Source organism: Erpetoichthys calabaricus, chromosome 7, assembly GCF_900747795.2.
Source record: "Erpetoichthys calabaricus chromosome 7, fErpCal1.3, whole genome shotgun sequence".
Taxonomy (NCBI): Eukaryota; Metazoa; Chordata; class Cladistia; order Polypteriformes; family Polypteridae; genus Erpetoichthys; species Erpetoichthys calabaricus.
The window spans coordinates 71652483-71674368 of NC_041400.2; the positions used below are offsets into that span (position 1 = coordinate 71652483).

The 21886-nt window shown below is 40.2% G+C and overlaps 1 protein-coding gene across 3 annotated transcripts in view; it reads right to left on the reverse strand.

Annotated features, from left to right (window-relative positions):
- Positions 1-21886, reverse strand: part of ubap1 (ubiquitin associated protein 1) — a 111813-nt gene that overhangs the window by 35813 nt on the left and 54114 nt on the right. The window lies entirely within an intron of this gene.

The window sequence follows — 21886 nt, forward strand, 5'->3', positions numbered from 1 at the left end:
AATGTATACATTTAAGCATGTAATGGGCAAAGAAAAAATGAGGTATACCCGAAGGCACTGCAGTAGTACTCAATGTAACTTTACTTCTTAAATGTTAATGTTTTACTGTTTAATAATTTATACGCTTCTTATATATTGTTCAAATTCTTTTATCAAAATACCAGTGACAGCGCAATGCACGATAACATGGAGTGAATACACCATACGCATCTGCCCACGGCTGCCCTGCTGTGCGCAGATAGGAGTTGATTCTAAAATAAAATAAACATAAAAAGAGTAATATAATCATCACCCATAAAGCGGATAGCAGACGTGACGTATTATATGTGTACCAGATTTCAAGTCAATAGGTGAAACGGTTTGCAAGCTACAGGTGATTTAAAATCCTGGACAGACCAACGAAAAGCCACGGTAGCAAATTATAGAAGAAGATTTTACTGTTTAATAATTTATATTTATATGAAATGTGCTTCTTATATATTACTTCATATTCTCATATGATAATGATGTTAATGTTCTTTATATTGATTTCTATGTTATTGTAAGTGCATCTATGTGTGTATATGTATGTATGTATGTGTATATATATATATATATATATATATATATATATATATAAAAAATATATATATAAAAAATATATGTGTATATGTATATATAATATATCTGTATATGTGTGTATATGTGTGTGTATATGTGTATATGTATATATATATGACAGCAACACTCATAACAATGACAACACAATTACATTGACAATCATGTTACGTTATTTTTAAAATGTTTCCTTTACTTTTTCATAACCTCTTTAACACACTATTTCTCCGCTGCGAAGCGCGGGTATTTTGCTAGTATACCAATAACAGTTTGTTAAGGATTTGTTTTTTTGTGAAGCAGCCTTCACTCGAGTGATCACTTCGAGCTGACTTGCTGGCTAACCATAAGCGTTACCTGGTAGGTAACCACCCATACAATCAGATTGTGAATCAGACTACGAATGCCGTGAATGTAATTACCCATATCTACATGTTGTCAAATAAACGAACCACACGCCTTGGCGCAATTTTAGGGGCTTCACCTCTAGCGCTGACGTCCGAGGTTTGATTCCCATAAGGGAGTGAAGTGAGTGGGTGGTTACCTACCAGGTAACGCTTATGGTTGGCCAGCAAGTCAGGTAACATCAGCCACGGTGCCTTCAGTTGTGAGAAGCAGATCATAGAATGGATGAAAATAGTTTACTGTCAAATAATGCAAAGAGTACGCGACACGTCTTTCCCCCTTATTCTTGGCTCATCAGGCGTACAGACTCACTGCACTCGCTTACGGTAATCGAACCTCGGATGTCAGCGCTAGAGGGGCTTCGCAGCGGTGAAGTATTGCTTTTAAATTTTAATTAAGAAGAAAAGAAAACCTTTTTAAATTAAGTCTTAAAAAGAGGTGTAAAGATATTGACAATAAGCTGCGCAAACCCACCAAGACATGCAATCGTTTAAACCAAGGCACGAGTCGAAAAACACCATCCCATAATATTAGTTAACGATTAACACATTTCTATATGTATTGTAAGCATACAATGCAACTGATAATATGTTGCGCTTATTTATCTGGTGTACCGACATTTTTGCGCGTTTAACGGCTGAAATCTAACGTGGATTGTGCCCTTCAGAATGAAAAGTGTTTGCATTTACCTTTTTAATAAAAGGCGAGCTTTTAAGCCTGAGAAATCACCCTGTAAATGCACACGTTTAATTGCACATGTTAATATGTATGCTTACACAGTATTAAAAGACAGTCAACAATTAACGTCATTTACTTTCATTCCCGTGTTTGACTTGTGCTGTAAATCTCTTCCTCGTTTTCAGTTCACGTGATTACGTAGGAGGCGTAATACGTGATGACGCAATACGTGAGTCTGCCTCCTCCATTAGAGTATATGGACAAAAAACAGGTTGCAGTTATGACCATTACGCGTAGAATTTCGAAATGAAACCTGCCTAACTTTTGTAAGTAAGCTGTAAGGAATGAGCCTGCCAAATTTCAGCCTTCTACCTACACGGGAAGTTGGAGAATTAGTGATGAGTAAGTAAGTCAAACAAGTTCCAGTTATGACCATTACGCTTAGAATTTCGAAATGAAACCTGCCTAACTTTTGTAAGTAAGCTGCAAGGAATGAGCCTGCCAAATTTCAGCCTTCTACCTACATGGGAAGTTGGAGAATTAGTGATGAGTGAGTCAGTCAAACAAGTTCCAGTTATGACCATTACGCTTAGAATTTCGAAATGAAACCAGCCTAACTTTTGTAAGTAAGCTGTAAGGAATGAGCCTGCCAAATTTCAGCCTTCTAGCTACACGGGAAGTTGGAGAATTAGTGATGAGTCAGTCAGTCAGTCAGTGAGGGCTTTGCCTTTTATTAGTATAGATATATATATATAAATATATATATATAGATAGAGATAGACAGATATATATATATATATATATATATATATATATATATATATATATATATATATACATATACAGTGGTGTGAAAAACTATTTGCCCCCTTCCTGATTTCTTATTCTTTTGCATGTTTGTCACACAAAATGTTTCTGATCATCAAACACATTTAACCATTAGTCAAATATAACACAAGTAAACACAAAATGCAGTTTTTAAATGATGGTGTTTATTATTTAGGGAGAAAAAAAATCCAAACCTACATGGCCCTGTGTGAAAAAGTAATTGCCCCCTTGTTAAAAAATAACCTAACTGTGGTGTATCACACCTGAGTTCAATTTCCGTAGCCACCCCCAGGCCCGATTACTGCCACACCTGTTTCAATCAAGAAATCACTTAAATAGGAGCTGCCTGACACAGAGAAGTAGACCAAAAGCACCTCAAAAGCTAGACATCATGCCAAGATCCAAAGAAATTCAGGAACAAATGAGAACAGAAGTAATTGAGATCTATCAGTCTGGTAAAGGTTATAAAGCCATTTCTAAAGCTTTGGGACTCCAGCGAACCACAGTGAGAGCCATTATTCACAAATGGCAAAAACATGGAACAGTGGTGAACCTTCCCAGGAGTGGCCGGCCGACCAAAATTACACCAAGAGCGCAGAGACGATTCATCCGAGAGGTCACAAAAGACCCCAGGACAACGTCTAAAGAACTGCAGGCCTCACTTTACTCAATTAAGGTCAGTGTTCACGACTCCACCATAAGAAAGAGACTGGGCAAAAACGGCCTGCATGGCAGATTTCCAAGACGCAAACCACTGTTAAGCAAAAAGAACATTAGGGCTCGTCTCAATTTTGCTAAGAAACATCTCAATGATTGCCAAGACTTTTGGGAAAATACCTTGTGGACTGATGAGTCAAAAGTTGAACTTTTTGGAAGGCAAATGTCCCGTTACATCTGGCATAAAAGGAACACAGCATTTCAGAAAAAGAACATCATACCAACAGTAAAATATGGTGGTGGTAGTGTGATGGTCTGGGGTTGTTTTGCTGCTTCAGGACCTGGAAGGCTTGCTGTGATAGATGGAACCATGAATTCTACTGTCTACCAAAAAATCCTGAAGGAGAATGTCCGGCCATCTGTTCGTCAACTCAAGCTGAAGCGATCTTGGGTGCTGCAACAGGACAATGACCCAAAACACACCAGCAAATTCACCTCTGAATGGCTGAAGAAAAACAAAATGAAGACTTTGGAGTGGCCTAGTCAAAGTCCTGACCTGAATCCAATTGAGATGCTATGGCATGACCTTAAAAAGGCGGTTCATGCTAGAAAACCCTCAAAAAAAGCTGAATTACAACAATTTTGCAAAGATGAGTGGGACAAAATTCCTCCAGAGCACTGTAAAAGACTCATTGCAAGTTATCGCAAACGCTTGATTGCAGTTATTGCTGCTAAGGGTGGCCCAACCAGTTATTAGGTTCAGGGGGCAATTACTTTTTCACACAGGGCCATGTAGGTTTGGATTTTTTTTTCTCCCTAAATAATCAAAACCACCATTTACAAACTGCATTTTGTGTTTACTTGTGTTATATTTGACTAATGGTTAAATGTGTTTGATGATCAGAAACATTTTGTGTGACAAACATGCAAAAGAATAAGAAATCAGGAAGTGGGCAAATAGTTTTTCACACCACTGTATATATATATACAAATACACACATATATATATATACAAATACATATATATATATATATATATATATATATATATATATATATATACACACACACATATACACATATATACAGTGGGTACGGAAAGTATTCAGACCCCCTTCAATTTTTTTCCTCATTAATGTACACACAGTACCCCATATTGACAGACAAAAAAAAGAATTTTTGAAATTGTTGCAGATTTATTAAAAAAGAAAAACTGAAATATCACATGGTCCTAAGTATTCAGACCCTTTGCTCAGTATTTAGTAGAAGCACCCTTTTGAGCTAATACAGCCATGAGTCTTCTTGGGAAAGATGCAACAAGTCTTTCACACCTGGATTTGGGGATCCTCTGCCATTCCTCCTTGCAGATCCTCTCCAGTTCTGTCAGGTTGGATGGTAAACGTTGGTGGACAGCCATTTTTAGGTCTCTCCAGAGATGCTCAATTTGGTTTAAGTCAGGGCTCTGGCTGGGCCATTCAAGAACAGTCACAGAGTTGTTGTGAAGCCACTCCTTCGTTATTTTAGCTGTGTGCTTAGGGTCATTGTCTTGTTGGAAGGTAAACCTTCGGCCCAGTCTGAGGTCCTTAGCACTCTGGAGAAGGTTTTTGTCCAGGATATCCCTGTACTTGGCCGCATTCATCTTTCCCTCGATTGCAACTAGTTGTCCTGTCCCTGCAGCTGAAAAACACCCCCACAGCATGATGCTGCCATCGCCATGCTTCACTGTGGGGACTGTATTGGACAAGTGATGAGCAGTGCCTGGTTGTCTCCACACATACCGCTCAGAATTAAGGCCAAAAAGTTCTATCTTGGTCTCATCAGACCAGAGAATCTTATTTCTCACCATCTCAGAGTCCTTCAGGTGTCTTTTAGCAAACTCAATGCGGGCTGTCATGTGTCTTGCACTGAGGTAAAGAACAACTGCCTGTAAATCAAGAGGTTGTACGTTCGATCCCGGGTCTTCCCTACATTTTCTGTTTTGAGTAGTGAGCTGCTATTATTACTATTATAACATAAAAACACACGTTTGATTCGAGTATGTTAACACCCGTTGGAAAGTTTTGCTACTTGTAAAAGTGTTTTTTTAATCAGTTTTATTCTCTCAGTCATTACGCTCATTTTGGTACAACGAGCTTGCCTCTCCCATGCAGAATGTGTGAAAAACGACAGATTTGCATGTCCTTGTGCAACGCTACTCCTTATTTAGGAAAAATTCCCAGTCATCCCATGAGAGAAAGACTTTACAAAACTGTGATCATAAAGCCATTTCTGGACAAAGGCAGAACCGTAACAACAGACAACTTCTTTACATCCCTTTCACTGGCTAGTAAACTGCTGCACTGCAACACAACTCTGCTTGGCACCATAAAAAAGTGAATCTTCCATCTGCAGCTAAAGTAACTTCAGTATGTGTGCAATTCTCCACACTAGTATTTAGATCTGGCAGTGCCATGCTGACAGTGTATGCGCCCAAAAAGAATAAGTCTGTCTGTATTCCCAGCACTATGCACCGTAACAAGGAGATTGTTTTTCTTTTCGATCTTGTCCAGTGTTCAAATGACATAGCGTTTTCAAATAATTGCATTTTCATGCATGGGTGTGTGTGTGCTTGCACGAGAGAGGCAGACAGATTTGATATCATTCAAATGGTTACTGGAATATAAAATAAACACTTTCACAAAGGTATAACAAAACAAGTGTGCTTTTATTCAAGAATAAGACTGAATAAAAAAAAATAAGTAACAATATAACAAGAAGACATGATTCACCAGCGTTTGTGTGTCGCTTATATCCCTTCAGCAATATCTTTTTCAAGTAGCAAAACTGTACACCGGCTGTTACAAGCTCAAAGAAAATGTATGTTTTATATATATATATTATATATAATAGTAATAATAACAGCAGCTCACTATTCATAATGGTAAATGCGGGAAAGACCCATCCTCTAGTGTTAAAAATGTAAATTGCTGTACTAATACAAGCTCGCTTGCTCACTCATTCACTACACTCAGACAAAGACAGTCTGTTTTAATTAAAAGACAAAACAAAAAGGTTTTAACTTATTAAAGGAGCTTCTTTTTTAATATCTGCCTTACGGCCTGTTTATACTTCACGCTCAGAACGCGTACGCGCGCATGCATCATGGCTGTCACACATTGCCAGCGTTCATTTGACGTGAAATTCATGTGACAGCAAACCGTTTGCAGATCCTACAGGATCAATGTGCATGCTTTGATGTTTGATAAATGGCTCGATGTGGTGAAACATATGCTGAAATACAAATGCATTTGTGGTGTTTTTATATTCAAGCGTCGCATATTCCCAATCGTAATGACCCGATACATTTCAAAGGTCTCAGATAACCTCTTCTGTGCTGTCTTTTTTTTTTTTTTTTTTTGCACTTCACAACACCATCAGAATGTACAGCAGCATATTTGAGCCACAGAGAAAAAAAAATTTGGGACATGGTGAAAAGATCTATTTTGTGATTAAAGTGGAAATTTCATCTTTAATCTCGAAATTTCCACTTTAATCTCATAGTTTATTTTTTCATTAAAAGTAGGCCGTCTTAAATGTCATCTTAAAGCCGACCCCATTGTTAATCGCTATGTGCTTCCAGGGCCTTCCTCCTGAAATGACAGCAACAACAAGCAACAATTGCCACAAAGAACACATTAAATGTATAATTTTCCAGCTCTCTGCACATTTAGAATCCTTTCATTTATACTTTATATCACTTTCATGATAAAATGCATTAAAGCACGTATATTTTACAGATGAGTTGTTAATTTAAATAATGAATACTGTTAGTAATTACACATGTGGTGGCGGCACATTGGCAGAGTGGTAGCGCTACTGCCTCACAGGGAGTCATGTCCCTGGTGTTCTCTGCCTGGAGTTTGCATGTTTTTCTGGTGGTTTTCCACAGTGCGCTCCAGTTTCCTTCCAGGAAATGCTGGTTTGGTGATTTGGTGATGCTAAAATGTTAGTGTATGCGAGTGCTTGTATTCACCTTGTAATGAGCTGATGCCCCGTCCAGGGATCGTTTCTGCTTCACACCCAATGCTTGCTGGAATGGGCGCATCCCTGGATTAATGGATGTAATCATTAAATGTCCATCCTTTACAGAGATATTGTGGCAAGGTGTCCTCAGAGTTTAATGGATGTCTCAGTCAATTCATAACACAGTGAAGCTGACCGTTTTCTCACTGTGATGATATCTTACACTGCCACCTGGTGGAATTCTCCTGATTTACATAAAGTACGCACGCAAGTATAAACAGTACACCACTTGTGTAACAGTAGCCTCTGCAGGAGCATGCAATGTGTGAAGTAAACCAAACCTTATGCGCATCTTCTTTTCTTCCACTCCAAGTACAGCTGGACAACATATACATCTACCCTAAGCACAGAACAACTCCTTGGATTCCATTTTCTCAGTTTAAAAAGCCAAGTTTAAAACCAAATGTTCCTTTCTTCACTTTCTTTGCTTAAGTTTGACAACCTTCTTTCTGTTTATGGGAAGTTCTGGCAGGAAAATATGTACACTTCCTCAAGTACCGTAATTCTTTGCGTAAAAGAGGAATACAACTAAATTACAGTAAAGCTTAGAAAAGCAGAAAAAAAAGTAAGATTTTGAGATTGACCAATGTGCCAATCATTGATCAAGTCATTTGGAGTTAGAATCAGATGCTTTAGATTGGTGGTCAATCGATCAGAGTCACTATTGATCAGTAAAATTTAAAATTATTATTCAAACAATATAATATCAGTGCCACATGAATATATAACTGCTGAGATTTTTTGACAGTTTCATATATAGCATCATATTTTCAAAAACTCATTAAAGCAGTGTTTGAATTCTTTAGACTTGATCTGAAAAGTCTTTGTACAATCTGTCAGAAATTTGACATTTGCTATCTGCATGTGTAAGCTGATGAATCATTAGCTAATTAGTAATATTTAATGAAAAGTAATGTTCAATAACAACTACTCCATTCCACGTAAAATTCACACTAACATGGTAAATGTTATTTTTTTCAATTCATTTCATGTTGTATGGATAAGACATTTGCTACTGCTTATTTCTGTTAATAACCTTCTATCAGGACTGACTAATCTGCATTTATTTTGTAATTGATCAATATTATTGCAACAAAAGCAATCTATACACTGCATAATTCATAATTTTGCCTGCTATTTTGTGAGACCAAATTGTCACTGTCACTATTCTAAAAGGGGAAAAGGTTACTATGTATATTTTGCAAAATGCAATCTGGATGGTCCTATTTATAAAATGCCACTGGATTTTAGTCAGTGGGAGAAAATAATTTCTTGCAAGCTCCATATCAAAGCATTATAAGCTACTAAAGTAAATAAGCAAGCTACTAGGTTCCTCAGTCACCAGTAAGCTTCAGAAATACCTTTACAGAGAAACAGTATACAATCCAAGTAAACTGAAACAGTTCATGGAAATTGTTAATAATTCAGAGTGAATGTGAATTCAGAAGTGAAAGTCCCACAGGTTGGCCACAAGAGAACAATAAAGTTCATGTTATGGGTGACACATGAAAATTAAATTGGAATGAAGATGAAAAGAAAGAATAGTCATTGCAGCTCACACACACAAAAAAATGACATTGCATGTGATAACAAAAATAAAAAGAATGTAACCATTGTGATAGAGGAAATCTTAATGTGTTCAATCAAGCTTTTAGTGGCATTTCAAGAGACATAAAAGATTACAAAGTAGCATCAAATAAGACTGTACAAAACCTGATAATTTTAGGGTGTTTATGATTTTATACAGAGGTAATGGATCCAAACAGACTAAAATGTTCTAGATTAAAGTAGATGAAGAGGTCTATATTAAACATTACAGAATTATGAGAATAGAAAATTACTGTTATAACCTCTAAAGTGCATGCACTTGAAGACAAGAACAGATGTGGTTTTCTTAATGGACATAACCCAACAAGGTGAATCACAAGATCCATCCATATAAGACCAGAAGCAGAACATGAAGATCACAGCATGTGGAGCAGTTTGAAACATGAGCTTAAATCAGAGGAATTAAAACTGAGGGTGAAAACTGAGCTGCTGAAAATGGATTCTTATACAGTGGTAACTTGAGATACTAATGCCTCAACATACAAGTTTTTTGAGATACGAGCAGTCACTAGGTCGATTTTTTGCCTTGAGTTCCGAGCCAAAATTCGAGATACGAGCCATCAAAGAGCTTGTTGCCACACATTCTGAGGAACTGATGACGGATAAGTTGACGGAACTACAGACGCAGCAACATACGGAGGTATCGCAGAGGAGTTTATCTCTTCAAGTGAGATAAAGGAAGTCTTGACAATGTGGGAAAACGTTTCTGACTGTATTGAAAAGAAACACCCTGAAAAAGTTGCAATTGGTCGTGCAGCAGCGCTATTTAATGACACTTGCCTAACTCATTTCAGAAAAATACTAAAGGGAAAGAAACAAAGCTCCTTGGACAGGTATCTTTTGAAATGCCCTGCAAATGAAAGTGACAAAAGTGTGGCAAAAAAGAAAAAAACTAGTAAAGAAGAAAATTAAGTTAAGCAAAAGTGAAGTGAAAGAAAACAATAATACAATACGCTAATCGGCTCCGCCAACATCTGTTTATTTCTTTAGATTCTCTTTTATGTATTAGGTTTTATTTTGTTTGTATACAATATTTGTTCATTATAAATACATTTTTCTTATGGTTAAAACATTTAACAAAAAATTGGGGTGGTTTTTTGGGGGCTGGCACGAATTAATCTCATTTCAATTAATTTCAATGGGGAAAACTGATTTAAGATACAAGCATTTTGACTTACGAGCTCGGTCACAGAATGAATTAAACTCGTATCTTGCATCTATAGTGGCTTTAAAAGAAAAGTTGAATGTGTAGGAAGAGCAAGTGGATAGTTATGAAATAATAAATATACATGTATAAGGTGCTTGTAGGGGGTGTATTTCTACAGACAAATAAAAAAAAAACTCTTCTTGAACTGTCACACAAAGCTTCTGAAGTCTTAAAACTTAAGAGTTCCAAAAAAGTATTTTTTTTTAAAAAAGCCTATAAATAAAACAATAAAATCACACCAAACCATAACACCTATATAAATGCTGATTGATTCCATTGCACAAAATGACCTTCAGTTTTAATGATATCATTCAATCAAAACTATCCAAAACATGTCTTTCCCATCTTAAAAATGTTGGAAGATTAAAACTTTTTTATATATGCAGGATACAGAGAAACTAATTCATGCATTTATTTCTTGTAGGATTGCCTACTACAATGCATTATTTATTGGCTGTTCTATGCGTCCTTTATGCAGCTTTTAGTTACTTCAAAATACAGCAGCAAGAATTATAACACAAACCAGAAATTTGAACACATAACTCCAGTTCTCAAAATCCATACATAGGCTCCCAATTAAGCTTAGAACCAGCTACACAGGACATCACCACTCTTCACTAAGGTACAATAAATTAAATTTTCATTTTATTATACAGTATTTCTTATTGTTTTCAAGTTTTAATTTATGATTTAGGTCATTTAATTGTGTTATTTTTACCTTAAATTACGTGTATTAGATGTTTTAAGTTTATTGAAATGGTTATTGTTTAGGGTCTGGGGATGGGGTAATTCACTTTCCATTATTTCTAATGGGGATAACTGATTCAGAACAATTCAGAGTTCAAATGACCTCCTGAAATGAATTAAGTTCAAAGTATGAAGCACCACTGTATAACTTTACAGAAAAAAAGAACAAATACTATAAATAGCATACAGCGTGCCGCAGTCAGGAACACAAGTGCAAGCTGTAGCTGATTAAACAGCATGGTTTATAACCAGATATAATAGCTTTATAATTAGCTGTCTGTGCACTTTGTGAAGTGTTTGTACTACATGTTCGAGTGGTTTAATTGCCCAGTTTTCATGTAAGCACAACTGTATCATCTCCCACTTGATGTTTTGTTCCCTTGTTTCCACAGATAAGCTCCACTGTTTCTGCCCCATTGTTAACCTTCCCCGCCTGCCCTCTGACAGACTGGTGCTAAATTTCAGCCTAGATGATGACTTTTCTAATGGATCATAATTTGGATTTGTTAGTTCTGAGTAAACAATGTGTACGTGGGCACCCTTTTTGTCCTATTATTACAATTACCAGTTCATTTTCAGTTCTTATTGATTTTTTTTATAGTGCAGAATAAGTTAGTTTTGTATACTGAGATACAGTATATTCTCAATGCCTTGAGTAGCATGCTGCTGTTCAGTCACTGTTGCTTTATGCAGCAGGCATGGTCAGTGACATGGTCAAAATTACATCACTTGGATCCCTCTGGGCTCAGTGGATAACACAGGCACTATGACTAAAGCCCAGCTCCTGTTTAGCAACAATGGTTGAAATGGAGGAAGAAATGGGTAGTGCTGTTCGCAATCATTTAGTGTCAAAAAAGGTACAAATGAGACAGCCACTGTTTGGAAATAGTTCGGCTTCAGGCGGAATGATACAGAACAAAAGTCTGTTACATGCAACAGATTTAAACCCCATGTGTTTAAAAAACACACCTGACAGAACTTTCATTTGAGGAGTACATCACCTCAGTGTTTTTCAACCACTGGGTCACAGGATGCCATTGTTGGTTGTTAAGTGAGTAGCAGTGAGTTGCTTAAACAATTGTCAGCATTGCACAATATGTTTCCCCATTTCTAAGTGAGCTCATTTTAAAAACTGGTAATATGCCCTCATTTGTTTCACCAAAAGGCGGTTTTCATTGCCTGCTAGTGCAGGGGTAGGCAACGTCGGTCCTGGAGTGCCACAGTATGTGCAGGTTTTTTTTCCAACCCAGTTCCTTAACGAGAACTCAATTATTGCTGATGAAGCACATATTGCTTAAGTGACATTTTAATGCTTCATTTTAGTGGTCTCGCTTGTTAAGGTTCTCCAACCTTAATTGCTTATTTCAATCTTAAACTGCTGCATTCAGTGTTTTAATTGCTCCTTATTAGCAATAAGATGTAAAACAGGGGTAGGCAATGTTTGTCCTGGTGAGCCGCAGTGGCTACAGGTTTTCATTCAACCAAATTGCTTAATTAGAAACCAATCATTGCCAATCTCAGACCTTATTTAATTTTATGGCTTGTTAGTCTGTGCAATGCAAGGCTTTTATATCGTAGATTTTTTTCCTTTCCAAGGATATCATCCAAATGATTTGAAGCCTAAAACAGATCATTTTCAGTCTGTCACATTTTTCTATTAAGTGTTTTATTAAATCAAACCGTGCATGATGAACACACACAGATGTAATTGGAAAAAAGCTAGCTGGAGAACTGCTGGCTGCTGTCTTTTACATCTTATTGCTAATAAGGAGCAATTAAAACACTGAATGCAGCAGTTTAAGATTGAAATAAGCAATTAAGTTGGAGAACCTTAACAAGCGAGACCTCTAAAATGAAGCATTAAAATGTCACTTAAGTCTGAAACAAATCAACCCCCACTCCAGGACCGACGTTGCCTACCCCTGTGCTAGTGGGTTGTCAATGAATTTAAAAAAGCAAACCTTGGTCATAAAGGTTAACTGGTCTGAAACAAATCAACCCCCACCCATAAAAAAGCAGAGTAGCAATTTAATAATAGTAAAAATATGTAAATAAAATAAAAAATGATACAATAGAAAAAGAGGGTGGCACAGTAGTAGTGCTGCTTCCTCGCAGTAAGGAGACCTGGGTTTGCTTCCCAGGTTCTCCCTGCGTGGAGTCTGCATGTTCTACCCGTGTCTGCGTGGGTTTCCTCTGGGTGCTCCAGTTTCCTCCCACAGTCCAAAGACATGCAGGTTAGGTGTATTGGCGATCCTAAATTGTCCCTAGCTGGTGTGTGTGTGTGTGTGTGTGTGTGTGTGTGTGCGCCCTGCGGTGGGCTGACGCCCTGCCCAGAGTTTGTTCCTGCCTTGCGCCCTGTGTTGGCTGGGATTGGTTCCAGCAGACCCCCGTGACCCTGTTAGGATATAGTGGGTTGGATAATGGATGGATGGAAAATAATGAATGTATCTCCATCTCACACACAAGTGTGTGCTTGGTGTGTGTGTCCTGCGGTGGGGCTGGCGCCCTGCCCGGGATTTGTTCCTGCCTTACTCCCTGTGTTGGCTGGGATTGGCTCCAGGTGACCCTGTGTTAGGATATAGAGGGTTGGAAAACGGATAATAGAAAAAGAGGGGGGAGAATCCACTTCCTCAATTTAAATGCTTATTTTAAAATATTATTTATCAGATCCTGCCAGGTTTTGACAAAGTTTTGTACATATACTTTTAGTGAGAATTTAATTTTTTCCCATTTTAGATAATATATAACATCAGTTATCCCCCGAGGTGAGTAAGGATTCTTCCAGTTGAGCACGACAAGTCTACTTGCCAATAGTGTAGTAAAAGCAATTACAATTTGGTTGACCTTCTCCACTTTAAACCCATCTGGAAGTACACCAAACACAGCTGTTAGTGGATTAGGAGGGATTGTGACGCCCAGGCTGTCTGAGAGACATTTAAAAATTTTTGTCGAAAATGACGTTAATTTGGTGCAAGCCCAAAACATATGGCCCAGTGAAGCTAGAACTTGATTGCAATGTTCACAGGTTGGATCTTGCCCTGGAAACATTTTGGACAATTTTAAATGAGAGAGATGCACTCAATATATAATTTTAAGTTGAATAACTGTATGCTTTGCGCATATGGAGCCTTGAGTGAATTCCGTGCATTGCTACCTTCCATTCCTTTTCCGAGATGTTGAGTGAGGGACCCTTTTCACACTGTACTCTGGGATCTTTGAAAGGGAGGGACTTTAAAATGTTTTTATATATTACAGAAATGTTGTTTGAGTCTTCAATATTTCCAGTATAGACGTAGGTGGGAAGTGAGGGAAATTGGGTAAGTTTTGTTTAACAAAGTTTATAATTTTAAAGTAGTGAAAGAAATGTGTTGCTGGAAAGTTAAATCTGGAGTTAATTGTTCGTAGGATGCAAAGATGTTGCCTATGTACAGATCTCCAAGTGATTTAATCCTGGATGTTTTCCAGACATTAAAAACTGTGTACGTTTGAGAGGGTGGAAAAAGGTGGTTCTCGTGCAGAGGTGCCACAGATAAAAGCTTCTTTATCTTAAAATACTTCCTACATTGGTTCCATATTCTGAGTGAGTGAAGCACTATTGGGTTGTTAGTATATTGGCGATGACTTATACTTATTGGGGTACAAAGCAAGGAATATAAAGAAGTACTGTAGGATTTTATTTCTATTGCGGACCAAGCCTGTGTCTGCTCACCTATTTGTGTCAATGTCCAAGTTTTTATAGTTTGTATATTCGCCTTCCAGTAATAAAATTGAAAGTTATATAAAACCATGCCACCTTCTTCCTTAGGTCTTTATAGGGTCGCCTTTTGGATATGTGGATGTACTGAATTCCAAATAAATGAGGTTATGGTTGAATTTAATTTCTTAAAAAAATGATTTATTGATGTATATTGGAATGTTTTGAAATAGAAAGAGAAGCTTAGGAAGGATATTCATCTTGACAATGTTAATTCTTCCAGGTAAAGTTAGATCATCTAGTGGCTGCAAACCTTGGTCATGAAGGTTAAGAAACACTGCAGCTCACCATAATGAGAAATAACACTGGATTTATAATTCTGTTCTCTGTGAGCTGGTATTGTATGGCTAAATTGGATGCATAATAATCTCAAAACAAGTCTTACAGCATTCCCTGAGCTTTTGCCATTTTCTAGTGTCAGAATAAGACTGAATTATAACAAAAGATTATTACTGTTTACAAGATGCTTCTTTGTTTTTAATGGAAGAAAAAAGAGTGAAGCGTCTGCACAGATACACGGAAAGCTGCACTCAGAGCCTTGACTTCAAACAATGGAACGAGCCAGTCCCACAAAACTAATTTGAGATACAGTCAATGTGACCCCAAGATTGTAACTCTGTGCCTTCAGTGATCTATACTTTATTTGCTTCCTGCTAGTATGTTGCATTTGTTCTGTCCAAATCATTTGTTGTTTGAGGCACAGTGGGCAGAGATTGTGGCTTCAGAGCTCAGGTCTCATTTTTGATCACAGTATTCAATCCAGAACAGTTGGCAGACACTTTCTTAGTTCTCAGAGACACTTAGAAAACCATTTTACCATTACAATCCACTTAAAACTAGTGCAGTTCCTACTTCCCCATTAAATTGCACTAATAATGCATATCATGGAGTTCAGCGAAGTTCCAGAATATTTCCATGAACTCATAGTGAAGCAAACTCCGCAGGGGTTTCTCTCACTGCAACCTACACAATGGAAATATGTAGGCAAAATGTTGAACGTAGCGTATCGGGGATCAAGAAGCTTGAATGCAAAGACTTTTATTAATATTGAAAATTAGATAAAAGGACCCAGTCTTTTGGTAAAACCAGAAAAAAATGCCAGATTGACCAGAATCATCTAATTGATTTAGTAAAGATAAAACCAAAATAAAGAACACTGTAACCATCAGTCTGATGAATGTTCAAGAAAACAGTGATAGGTTATATCTGAAAAGGGCCACAGTATGGTTAATACAGTTAAAGAAAATCTCACTATACTCAAGTAGGAACAGGAATCTTTAAAGTGAAATGATCTTTGCAGTTCTCTGATATTCAGGAATGTGACATAAGGTGGCTTCTTGTCATGCTAAACAGTACGAAAACATCTAAATCTGACCTTATAACCTAACTTATATATTCAGTATACAATATTAAAAAAAACTGTCAGCTTGCTCATATTTTCACACAAAAATTTCACACTTAGCAGGCAAACTGTTTCAGGATGGCCATTATAAACACCGGCCACTAAAATAATCTATTTTTTGATGCCTCAAATGCTAACAGACATCTCGCCTCTACATCTCTCATGATAAAAACACCTGAAACATTCATAGTCAATTTCCAGTCAAACATAAAGTTAGATCCATCCATGTTAATGTGATGCCAGGGGGGTATAAAGTACGTTGCACTCTGAAAGGTCTGACGCACCCCATCACTGAAGCCAGAAGGTGAAGGAAGGTCTAGAGTTTGGGTCACCACCTACTAGAATTGTGACAATGCAAAACACAGAGCTTTTATTAGGACTTCATACAGTGATCACTCCGAATGTAAGTCGTCCCAGTACGTGAGTGATGTGGAAAATGGTAATTTCAGATTAATGAAACATGATGGTGAGGTCAGAACAGACACAGTGGAGAGAGGATTTAAGACTAACAGGAGGCCCTGTGAGTAGGATAACAAAAAAGAGAGGGGCCCCCTTCCCTGATGACACGCAACTGCTGAAGTAGAAACTGTGATATCAAACTTTTTTGTTTTTTTGTTTTGTATCCTATATGTTTAGCCATATTAAAGGATATATTTAGTTACTGAGTTAAGATAGATGCTATATGTAATTTCTAAGAAATGTTTGGAAGTAATAAGATGTCATATTTAGTTGTCTAACAAAAAGTGCGAAAGGAGTCACAAAAGTTAAGAAATTGCTTTCATAGTTTATGGTCTTAATTATCAAAGTAAAATATTAAGAATGTTATTATTTAAGAAAAACTGTTTTATGAGTGTGTTCAGTTAATGTTCTTTTTTTCAGAGTTGTAAAAGTGGGTCATTTGAACTGCCAGAAATTTGAATATTATACTTTTAGGTGTGCAGAAAGGGGGACAGCATTGCTCAGAGGAAAGGCTACTTTATAATTCAAGAGAGGTGGCCACAGCCAAACAATTGGCGAGTGGCAGTAGGGCATTACACTGACACAATGTTAACATCTAGAATCACTGAACACACAAGTCCAGACCCTCTCCATTAACAACAGCACTGCTCCTCAGTCATTGTGTAATTGGAGATTTTCCACTAACAGAAAGCAGGTGATGAAGCCTAAGTGCAACATCTCTAAGTCACTATCCTAAACAGTGATTGACTATGCTAAAATGTTACGTAGAATCGAGGGTTAGTTGGATGAAAAAGCAACTGTACTAGTGCCTTCTAAAAATCTTGTAACTAAAATAGGAATAGGAACAAAAATGACAACTTATACTTAACATCACACATACTGTTAAATAACTTTGAATAAAAAACACAAAACACACTCCTTCAGCAAACCATACATCAGCAAAATAATCTTAAATGTTCAATGGTACAGATATGGCATGCTGTTTGAATATTTAATGCCTGATGCTAAGTACTACTTTATTTGTAAAAATTCCCGTTTTCAATATCACACTTTAACTGGAGGAAGCACAATCAATTTCTTGGCACTTTATATTGGAGATGTGTTAATATATTTTGACTATTAAAAATTAGAATTTCAGGTGTAGAATTGCATAGTATAGTATGCCTCATCCCCTCCTCGAACTGCCACCTTATCGTGGTGGAGGGGTTTGCATGTCCCAATGATCCTAGGAGCTCTGTTGTCCGGGGCTTTATGCCCCTGGTAGGGCCACCCAAGGCAAACTGGTCCCAGATGAGGGATAAGACAAAGTGCGGTTCATCAAAACCTCCATGATGAATACAAAATTTGGACAGCGTTTTCCCTCGCCCGGACGCGGGTCACCGTGGCCCCCCTCTGCAGCCAGGCCTGGAGTTGGAGCTCGATGGCGAGCGCCTGGTGGCCGGGCTTGCACCCATGGGGCTCGGCCGGGCACAGCCCGAAGAGGCAACGTGGGTCCCCCTTCCCATGGGCTCACCACCTATGGGAGGGGCCAAGGAGGTCGGGTGCAGTGTGAGTTGGGTAGTGGCCGAAGGCAGGGACCTTGGCGGTCCGATCCTCGGCTACAGAAGCTGGCTCTTGGGACGTGGAATGTCACCTCTCTGAAGGGGATGGAGCCTGAGCTAGTGCGCGAGGTCGAGAGGTTCCGGCTAGATATAGTCGGGCGCACCTCGACGCACAGCTTGGACTCTGGACCCAATTTCCTTGAGAGGGGCTGGACTCTCTACCACTCCGGAGTTGCCCCCCGGTGAGAGGCGCCGAGCGGGTGTGGGCATACTTATTGCCCCCCCAACTTGGAGGCTGTACATTGGGGTTTACCCCGGTGGACGAGAGGGTAGCCTCCCTTCGCCTTCGGGTGGGGGGACGGGTCCTAACTGTTGTTTGTGCATATGCACCAAACAGTAGTTCGGAGTACCCACCCTTTTTGTAGTTCCTGGAGGGGGTGCTGGAGGGCACACCTTCTGGGGACTCCCTCGTACTGCTGGGAGACTTCAATGCTCACGTGGGCAATGACAGTGAGACCTGGAAGGGCGTGATTGGGAGGAATGGCCCCCCCCGATCTGAACCCAAGTAGTGTTTTGTTATTGGACTTCTGTGCTCGTCACAGATTGTCCATAACGAACACCATGTTCAAGCATAGGGGTGTTCATATGTGCACTTGGCACCAGGACACCCTAGGCCTCAGTTCGATGATCGACTTTGTGGTCATGTCGTCGGACTTGCGGCCACATGTCTTGGACACTCAGGTGAAGAGAAGGGCTGAGCTGTCAACTGATCACCACCTGGTGGTGAGTTGGCTCCGATGGTGGGGGACGATGCCAGTCAGGCCTGGTAGGCCCAAAAGTGTTGTGAGGGTCTGCTGGGAACGTCTGGCAGAGCCCCCTGTCAGAAGTAGCTTCAACTCCCACCTCCGGCAGAACTTCGACCACGTCCCGAGGGAGGTGGGGGACATTGAGTCCGAATGGGCCATGTTCCGTGCCTCTATTGTTGAGGCAGCTGACCGGAGCTGTGGCCGTAAGGTGGTCGGTGCCTGTCGTCAAGCTGAAGGAGGAGTCCTACCGGTCCCTTTTGTCCTGTGGGACTCTGGAGGCAGCTGATAGGTATCGGCAGGCCAAGCGGAATGCAGCTTCGGTGGTTGCTGAGGCAAAAACTCGGGCATTGGAGGAGTTTGGGGAGGCCATGGAGAACGACTTTCGGACGGCTTCGAGGAGATTCTGGTCCACCGTCCGGCGTCTCAGGAGGGGGAAGCAGTGCAGTGTCAACACTGTATATGGTGGGGATGGTGCGCTGCTGACCTCGACTCGGGACGTTGTGGGTCGGTGGGGGGAGTACTTCGAAGACCTCCTCAATCCCACTAACATGCCTTCCAATGAGGAAGCAGAGCCTGGGGACTCAGAGGTGGGCTCCCCCATCTCTGGACTGAGGTCACCGAGGTGGTCAAAAAACTCCTTGGTGGCAGGGCCCCGGGGGTGGATGAGATACGCCCAGAGTTCCTCAAGGCTCTGGATGTTGTAGGGCTGTCTTGGTTGACACGTCTCAGCAACATCGCATGGACATCAGGGACAGTACCTCTGGATTGGCAGACTGGGATGGTGTTCCCCCTCTTTAAGAAGGGGGACCGGAGGGTGTGTTCCAACTACAGAGGGATCACACTCCTCAGCCTCCCTGGAAAAGTCTATTCAGGGGTTCTGGAGAGGAGGGTCCGTCGGATAGTCGAACCTCGGATTCAGGAGGAACAGTGTGGTTTTCGTCCTGGTCGCGGAACAGTGGACCAGCTCTACACCCTTAGCAGGGTCCTGGAGGGTGCATGGGAGTTCACCCAACCAGTCTACATGGGTTTTGTGGACTTGGAAAAGGCATTCGACCGTGTCCCTCGGGGAATCCTGTGGGGGGTGCTCCGAGAGTATGGGGTACCGGACCCCCTGATAAGAGCTGTTCGGTCCCTGTACGATCGGTGTCAGAGCTTGGTCCGCATTGCCGGCAGTAAGTTGAACCCGTTTCCAGTGAGAGTTGGACTCCGCCAGGGCTGCCCTTTGTCACTGATTCTTTTCATAACTTTTATGGACAGAATTTCTAGGCGCAGCCAGGGTGTTGAGGGGGTGCGGCTTGGTGGACTCAGGATTGGGTCACTGCTTTTTGCAGATGATGTTGTCCTGTTTGCTTCATCAGGCCGTGATCTTCAGCTCTCTCTGGATCAGTTCGTAGCTGAGTGTGAAGCGGCTGGGATGGGAATCAGCACCTCCAAATCCGAGACCATGGTCCTCAGCTGGAAAAGGGTGGAGTGCCCTCTCATTTTTGGGAGCGAGATCCTGCCCCAAGTGGAGGAGTTCAAGTATCTCGGGGTCTTGTTCATGAGTGAGGGAAGAATGGAGTGTGAGATCGACAGGCGGATCGGTGCGGCGTCCGCAGTGATGTGGGCTCTGCATCGGTCTGTCGTGGTGAAAAAGGAGCTGAGCCATAAGGCAAAACTCTCAATTTACAAGTCGATCTATGTTCCTACCCTCACCTATGGTCATGAGCTACGGGTAGTGACCGAAAGAACGAGATCGCGAATACAAGCGGCTGAAATGAGTTTTCTCCGCAGGGTGTCTGGGCTCTCCCTTAAAGATAGGGTGAGAAGCTCAATCATCCGGGAGGGGCTCAGAGTAGAGCCGCTGCTCCTCCGCATCGAGAGGAGTCAGAGGAGGTGGCTCGGGCATCTGATCAGGATGCCTCCTGGACGCCTCCCTGGTGAGGTGTTCCGGACACGTCCAACCGGGAGGAAGCCCTGGGGAAGACCCAGGACACGCTGGAGGGACTATTTCTCCCGGCTGGCCTGGGAACGCCTTGAGATTCCCCCGGAAGAGCTAGAAGAAGTGGCCGGGGAGAGGGAAGTCTGGGCATCTCTGCTCAAGCTACTGCCCCCGCGACCTGACCTCGGATAAACAGAAGAGGATGGATGGATGGATGGATTCAGACCTGAATTACTGGTTAATCTGACAGTCCTAGTGTCTGACCCTTTTATGTTTTTATTTATGTTGTTAAAGCTTTATTTACTATCAATAAAAATGTTAATTGCATGGAATATTGTATGGGTAATTCCATAGTAGCAAACTCAAAGTCAGCTGGGTGTCTGGTGAAGTCAGTTAATTTAATGTCCAAATATTCACCACTGCAGCAGCATCTGAGATCTTGTCCTCTCACGATCACAGTCCTGATGGATCTGATGCATCCCTCACATTAGATCAGTGTCCTATTAGAGGCTATGATAGATGTATGGATGATGAAAAATGTTGGATTGACGTGATTCATGACAAGAGTGAAGCAGAATCAGACATCCTGATATGTTTCATGCATCCAAACTATCCTGCACAATCTTTCCATTGGCTGCCTAGAGATAATATTTGTTGGGTGCCATTATAGTATATCTCTGCAGTGGTTAGTGCACCTACAATGGTCAGTGGGAGGCAGTACCATCGTGATCGCAAAGACAAAGATGCCCTACACTCTGCACTTCGATTGAAACAAAAATGAAATGGGTCACATTCCTGCTGCTGCAATACCAACATGTTAATATTTCATTATAACATGTTGAATATGATAAATCAAGCAGCTGTTCTTTATGTGTTGTGCTTAATGTGCCTTTGGTGATTTATTATTTCCATTAATCCTATACCCAAGTTAGTGATGAAGAACTTGATGAATATCATTACTGACAACTGGTAAATTTAACCTGTTTAGAATGGAAAATAAAAACGAAAGACTCCCATAAGAAAAGACTTGTTTTTTGAGAAGAATGGGCCATGTAGGATACAGGAAAATTAATTTTAAAAATATCTGGACATTCTCATAGTGTATTAAGCTGGTCTGAATATTAGACCCAAAATGATACTTTCACATTTGAGAGGTATGTTGGTCAAACCCCTGATGCTGTTTCTTGTTTGTTTATAACCTTTTGAAATACCCTGTG